The sequence below is a fragment of the Cupressus sempervirens genome, chromosome 8 (assembly GCF_028749045.1).
Source record: "Cupressus sempervirens isolate cs-2001-9-10 chromosome 8, ASM2874904v1, whole genome shotgun sequence".
Classification (NCBI taxonomy): domain Eukaryota; kingdom Viridiplantae; phylum Streptophyta; class Pinopsida; order Cupressales; family Cupressaceae; genus Cupressus; species Cupressus sempervirens.
This window is the reverse complement of record NC_143125.1, coordinates 239,789,996-239,797,213: the sequence shown is the minus strand read 5'-3', so window position 1 is coordinate 239,797,213 and position 7,218 is coordinate 239,789,996.

The window sequence follows — 7,218 nt, the reverse complement described above, 5'->3', positions numbered from 1 at the left end:
AGGATAAAGTAGTGATTGGTTTTCTTATCCTATATAGGAATGATCAAACCACCATCAATTATGAAAGAATTGACTATAGGATAAATTCCTTTTCCCAACACGTAATGTTGGTGATTGTGCATAATCTGTTAGATTACTAACTATTTCTATTTTTTTCTATAGTCTTTCTCATTATTGGGTGTTGTAATAATATTTAGCTAATAGGATTTCACCTAGGCGAGAACCTGCCAAAATTTCCTCACACCACTGCTTTCAAACAGAAAGTGTATCACTGGAAAAGGCATATTTTGGGATAGTGCATGTCTTACACATGTCTGATGTTTATTGTCTCTACCACCACATTATAAAATTTAATTGATCCTCTACACAAAAAGTCAAAAAAAAAAAAAAAAAAATGATTGCTCTCACATAACATAGAGCATAGTCCACGTATTCCTAATGAAAATGGTTCCTTGGCAATAGGAAATGGTTAAGCGGGGATTAGGGAAATTTTTTGTGCTTCATTTCAAAGTTTCTATTAATCCATACCAATTTGGAGTGAATATATATTGCATCTAGTTAAGGCTTCTGTTAGTGATGGATATCTAACAAATTCTTAGTGGTAGGTTCTGGTAATATAAAAGAAGCCTTGTATCATTAGGCTACCTCCTCAAAACACATTTAATTCTTTTAATACTGTGGATTTAGGGGATAGCAATGTCACTTTGCAGATTCATATAGGTCTATTGTAATTTTATGGAGTAGTAGACATAATTCTTTTCAAACATGGTGAAGCAAGTAGTCTCACACTACAAGTCCAAAAAATAATAATGATGGGCTTCATATGGATCCTTTACATTACATCTAAGATAGGAAATTTTTTAATGATCTTGTGTAGAGTTCTTGATACCAATATCTCCTATGACTCAAGCTAGTAGAAAGAAACTGGTTGGTCATGCATGAAAGATATTTAAGGATAATTTTTTAAATTTATTAATCAACAAAAATTGGGCTTGAACAAGTTTGCAAATCGGGATAATTTGTTATTTATTAATCATCACAAATTGGGTTTGAACAAGTTTATAGATCTAAGGCTTGAGGAATTCAAGGCTATATATTTGGGTATTAAATCATGATGCTACAAAAAGGCTTTCGAGGTCTCCAAACCTTCGATATTAGTATAGTAATAGTGAACCATCACCCTATTCTACTTATTGGAGAGAGAACAAAGCATGGGTCTTCTTAGCTATATTTGGGCATTCTCAGCTATTGTTGTCATTGAGGGTATAAATAAAATTCTAACATTTGATTTCACTCTTTGAACAAGAATTCTTGGAATATAATACTTATCACCATCAAAAAAAAATGTTCTTTGAAACATAGAATGTTTATTCCAAATGGTACTTTTTTATTCCCAAATGATAAATTTGGAAATTTCTATGTTAAGTAAATAGAAGACATGAGAAATGCATTCTCGATATTTATGAGCAAACATGAGATCATGTTCATCCCTCTTATCCTTCACTTCTCTAGGTTTCTTATTAAAATATTATTTTTGATTTTGCTAATTGCAGAAGTATCTAGTCTAATATGAATGACTATATTTCATTGAGGAGGGGGGGGGGGGGGGGGGGGGGTATTTAGGTTTCACAACAAAAATTCTGGGTAATAACCCTTACATTCTAATGTTTTCCAATTAAATTGAGTGTGTTGACTATTAATACTTTTTAATAATCTATGTAACATGACTTTTAATACTTTTCTAATGTTATATTGAATATATTTTTATGAAAATTTTATATTTTTGTATATATTTTAATGCCACAAACCTTCATGATATTAGGATCCTTCCATTCACCTCTATCTGATGCAAGGCACCCTATTTCTAAAGATTAGATACAAGTGCTACCCAATAATTCAAGTAGTTTGTTATTTCCAAAGAAAACTTAATATATACAATAATTATCTCAGTTTAGTTCATAAATATTAAATACTAAATTACCAAATTAAGAAATGGTTCTACCAGAATTTGACCACTAAAAATTGAACTACAATTTTTTACTTTGTGAGAGAAAAGTGAGCTAAACATTTCTCAAGGTTAAGCTCATCTATTTCATCCTCTTTCTCTATGAATAACCTATAATTTTATTCTACAAACTTGATGGAATGGCCTCTATCTAAAATAAAAATTAGGTAATCTGACTGCACTACTTCTAAACCATCTTTAATAGTCTACAATTTTTTTATGGTTGGGTTTTCCAAAGTAGGTACTAATGAGTTGTGTATGCTATCAAAAAGAGTTAAAGTTTGAACAACTTATTCCTTAGTATCCAAAAATTGATTATTCAAAACTTGAAATGCATTTTGATGTAAATTTGTTGTCAAACTATCTACACTCATTCAGGAGACTATGATTTAGATAAATATTTTAACATATACCTATATAAATAATTCATTTATATGTGAGTACATAACACACTTAAAATATACATTAAAAGAGAATTAAAGGAGTTACCTTTATTATGTTCCATTCGAAGACCAATACTAAAAAATTGTATATGCATTAGTTGTGGTTCTATATACTCTTTGCACAATAATCAATTTGCAGTTGTTGAATGACCAATGTGAAGAACCTATACAAATAACTATACATTGCAAGTAGCTTATCATTATTGTTACATGAACTAGTCTAAATTAAAAAATTAAATACATAAGATACATCGACAAGGATTTTGAAACCTCAAAGGAAGATTTATGAATTTAAGTCCAAGATTTGTATACTATCAAGGGAAAAATATCTTTTGTACCCTCTAGATTGGTATCCTACTTTAACACCATGAAATACAATTACATAGGAGCTAGTATTAGAGATACTATCAAATGAATGGGGGAACTCCCACTTATCCAAATGACACCTCATTAACCATAGTATTCTTCTTGCTAGATGAGATTAGAGTATGGAAGTAGATTCTTTAGGGTAAATTGAAGTCTGAGAAATATGATCATTATTAAAAGTCAATTAAGTTTATTTATCCTTTAATATGAGTAGGTGTCAAAAAGATCTAATTTATCTATTTACCTAACTAGACACACTTGAGAGAATAGTTTCCTAGGGATTTAATAATTGATGGAAATATAATTGAGGTTACATATGGCATCAACAATATGGGAAAATGTTCAATAAATATATTTTTTACCCTTGCATGTGTAGTGCCTCTCCCATTTGACTTGTATGAGTCATCCTTACTGATGCAACCTTGCTAATCTTTTGTTGTGATAGGATCATGATTGTGACCCTGAGTGGTCTACACTGTCGAGGTGTTTGGATTTATGTTTCTGTATCAGTTGCTTTGATTATGCTTTTGACTGATCTTTGAGATTATGGTGATTTTTGGTTCACTGAGGTTTGTGCCAGTGGTTACCAGGATCAATGTGGTATCATGAGGTTGTTTCATGATTACCCTGAGATGTGTGCAGAGATTGCACTATGTTCTATTACCATGCTACACTGGACTAGGTTCCTGTAGCAGTGGTTAGTCATGTTTATGATTGTGTTTGCTTATGCATTTTAAGTGCCTTTTTAATGTTGTTTAAACAATCATTATTAAATGCTTACGTAATTAAAATGGATTGTTCATGTTGGATTATTTGGTTATGTGTTGCAGACATTTACCTTGTTATATATCTGATTAGAGAGATATTTGTTACTCATGTGATGCTTTACATTTGAGATGACCTGAGGGTCAGATGTTATACCTTGATTTTAGTATCATAGATATTAGACTACTATGTTGTTCAATTGATCATATTGCATGATGATACCATTTTGAGATGACAGTGTGTTTTATCATGATATCTGGTTATCTAGTTTTTGGACATACCTCTAATTACGTTATGTGATGGATTTAATGCTATGGTTATTTACTTCATTCCTGCATTGTTATGCTTTATGCGAATGTGAGTGATGTAAATAGATTATTTTAATATAATTGAATAAATGGTTAAATTAGGTGATTTAATGCATTTATTGCTTCGGCTATGTTATTATATGAAATTGCACTTGATTGTGTTGTTTAGTGTGTAGGATTTATATCCTTGGTAGTGGCACATGGAGTTAGTGATTCAGCTATTCATATTTTACCAATGTCGTCCTTATTTGGTCAGGTATCCTTAATTAAATGTTCAATTTAAACCTTTTGGTGATTATTAAATCCGAACTCATTTGCATTATGTGATTAGACTAGTAAGTGTGTTTGTACATTTAGAGGTTCACATTGTCGTGAAAGTTATTAAGGAGATTTCGATGTTTTTGGATTTTTGGGCTTTTTAATTGTTTTATTTTAATTTTTGACAGCTTTGCAATAGATGAGTTCCTATTTATAAGAATAGCCTATTTTCATTTGGGTCGATTCGGGATTTAACTAGGTTGGCTAGTTATTTTCCCTAATTGATTATTCACTCAAAAAGTGAATAAGTATCTAAAAAGGAATTTAATTCTAGACTTCTCACTTTTGAATTGGATAGTTGGAGAGTAAAACCCAAAATCCTCTTCATGAGGATTTACTGTTTTGTTTGTTGTGGGTGCTACGGGCGTGGGATCGTCACGAGGTTGAGCTCATTGGATCTAGCTCAAAGAAACCTTGTATTGTTGCGATTTTCAGCCACTTCTATGGGTGTTTTATTTTTTGGTTCAGATTCTTGTTTTGCCCTTTTGGCTATGAGGTAGGGCTTTCCCATTTTATTGTTTCGGCTCCATTTCTGCTTCTGTTTTTGGTAGCCATTTGTTTGGAGACTGAGAACTAGTGTTCCCCTCCATTTTTGTATGCTAGTCCTACCTGGTTGGGCGGGTACAAATATTTCCTTATTTTTTGAAATGAGGGTTTGGGGTATTGTGCCATTATGCTGGCCATTTTTGCATACGGTGTTTGATTCCTTTTATTTTTTGGATTTTTGGGGTTTTTGAACCCAAAGGCCAAATGGGTTTTAATTTTGTAGTTTTTCAAAATTTTGGGATTTTTACCTCATTTTGTGTACCACCCTATTTTCTTGAGTTTTCTTGGCACAATGTGGGTCGTGGACTTGGATGATCCGTTTGGATATCAGTCAGACCACTTTTGCATGTTTTTGTTGCATTGGGATGCATGTCACACCCGTACTCCTGACGTGTTTAGTTAAGTGATTTTGTACCTAGTGTTATTGTTTCTCTTAGACATTTTTTGTTGTTTCATAAGCACTAGGATTCATGTAGAATCCATACTCTCAGATTGAGGCTAGTTGATTGAGTTCATGATGTTTGGTCTTGTTGCATCATTGGGATTCATGTAGAATCCATACTCTCAGATTGAGGCCGGTTGAGTGATTTTATCATGTATGGTTTTGTTGGCTTTGGGATTTGTGCAAAATCCATCCTTCCTGTGTTGCTTTTGGTTGGGTGTTCTCTTTGCATTGTGTTCTCATCCTATCCTTATGTTTTGATCTTCATGATGGTGGTGCGACACACATGAGTACATGCGTGTATGTTTGTCAGAGGACTTGCGGGTCTCGACCTTCAACGGTCTTTTCTGGAAGTTTTGATCATTGGGGGTTAGGATGGGAGTATGCATGCCCATGGGCACTTGTCATAAGATGAGCATGGGTAGGGTAGGGTAGCATCTAGAGGGGGTTTCTATCTCATAGCTCAATGTTTATGGCATTGGAGGTTGACGGAGGATAGGAAGTTTTAAATAAGTAATAACTAAATTAAAATTTGAGTGTTAATAAAACATAAGACAATGAAAAGATCTTCATTCATGTGATGGTTCCAAGGGAGTCCCTTGAGAGTGTTGCCACACGTGATCCAAGCTTGGACTTTTTGATGCCAAGCGACTCTCCAGGATGTCAGCCCCTACTTAGTAGCCTATTGAGTGTCTGACTAGGACCTGTACTTCTTGCATTATCGTAGGTTCTTGGTTTAGCCATCATACTGTCTGGCGTGAGTGTTAGCCATGGATTTTGTTTTTGTGCATTTGTGGTTGGATCATTATCTCCATCAGTACAGTGAGTGTGGAACTATGGGTGCCATGTGGATGGGAGGCATAGCTACCTTCAACACTACTAGGGATTGGTGTACAAAGATGGTCTTATCCTAGTGTGACCATTGCTAGATGTTTTCACTTGGTACTTCGGGTTCCAAAGTATGCTTTCTTGTGATTTATGCTTTCATTGGAATGCTTGGATATCATGTTTAGATGATGTTAGTTTACCTGACGCATTCCCATATTGATGTTTAACATATGATTAGATGTGGTGAATTGTTGTATTAGTATATATTTTGCTTATTGTTGTTCAGCATGTAATAGGTGATGTTATCTACTTGTAGGATTATTTGATGCTTTACTACTAGCATGTTAGATTTCCTTATGATTTTTTTGGTAGCATGTTTAGTACTGGCATCCCTATTACGATAGTACCGATGATCTAGTTGGTGGCTTGGGATGTTATGCATAGGGGATGGCTAGGACCCACGATGGTCTTATGATGCTATTGACGATTGGGAGGAACCACGCACTTAATTTGGTTGTTTAGTTTCTTCTGGTATTTCTATTTACTGCAATGTTTATTTCAATATGTTCCTTGTTGTTATGGTTTAGATGGATAGATGTTCCTCTTTCCTTGCTTTTAATGCTCTCGAGTGTTCATTCCTCGATTTATGTAGATCTGGTACTCCTTGGTGTGGAGGTTTCCTTGTTTTTAAGCTTTTCGTTTGCATTTTGTTATCGCGCTGATTTGTTTTCTTGCATGGAAAGGTAGTTCCTCATGCGAGAATGTATTTTCTCGCACGAGAGAATACACTTCTTTGCGAGAGAATGTAAATCCTCACGTAGTGCACAGGGAATCCTTGTGCGAGAGTGAAAGCCCTCGTGTGATGCTCAATAGTCCTCCTATGAAGCTGTGCACTTTCTTGCGCATAGTGGTGAAAGTTCTCGCTCGAAACTCGAGACCAATTTTCTCTCACGCAAGAAATAGGGGCTATCTAGGCTTGTCGGATGAAAGTTCAAAAGTTGGTTTTGAACACCCTTTTGGTTTTTACACCTTCCTTGTTCAAAGAAAATTTCCTATGGGTTTAAAATATATCATTTAAATTCTTTATACTTAAGATATATTTTAATATATGCGATGAATCTTTTGAGATAGGTTTCAGACCTCTCGGAGACAAGTTATGGATTCTAGGAAATTTCAGGGCTTCGAAAATCCAAACTT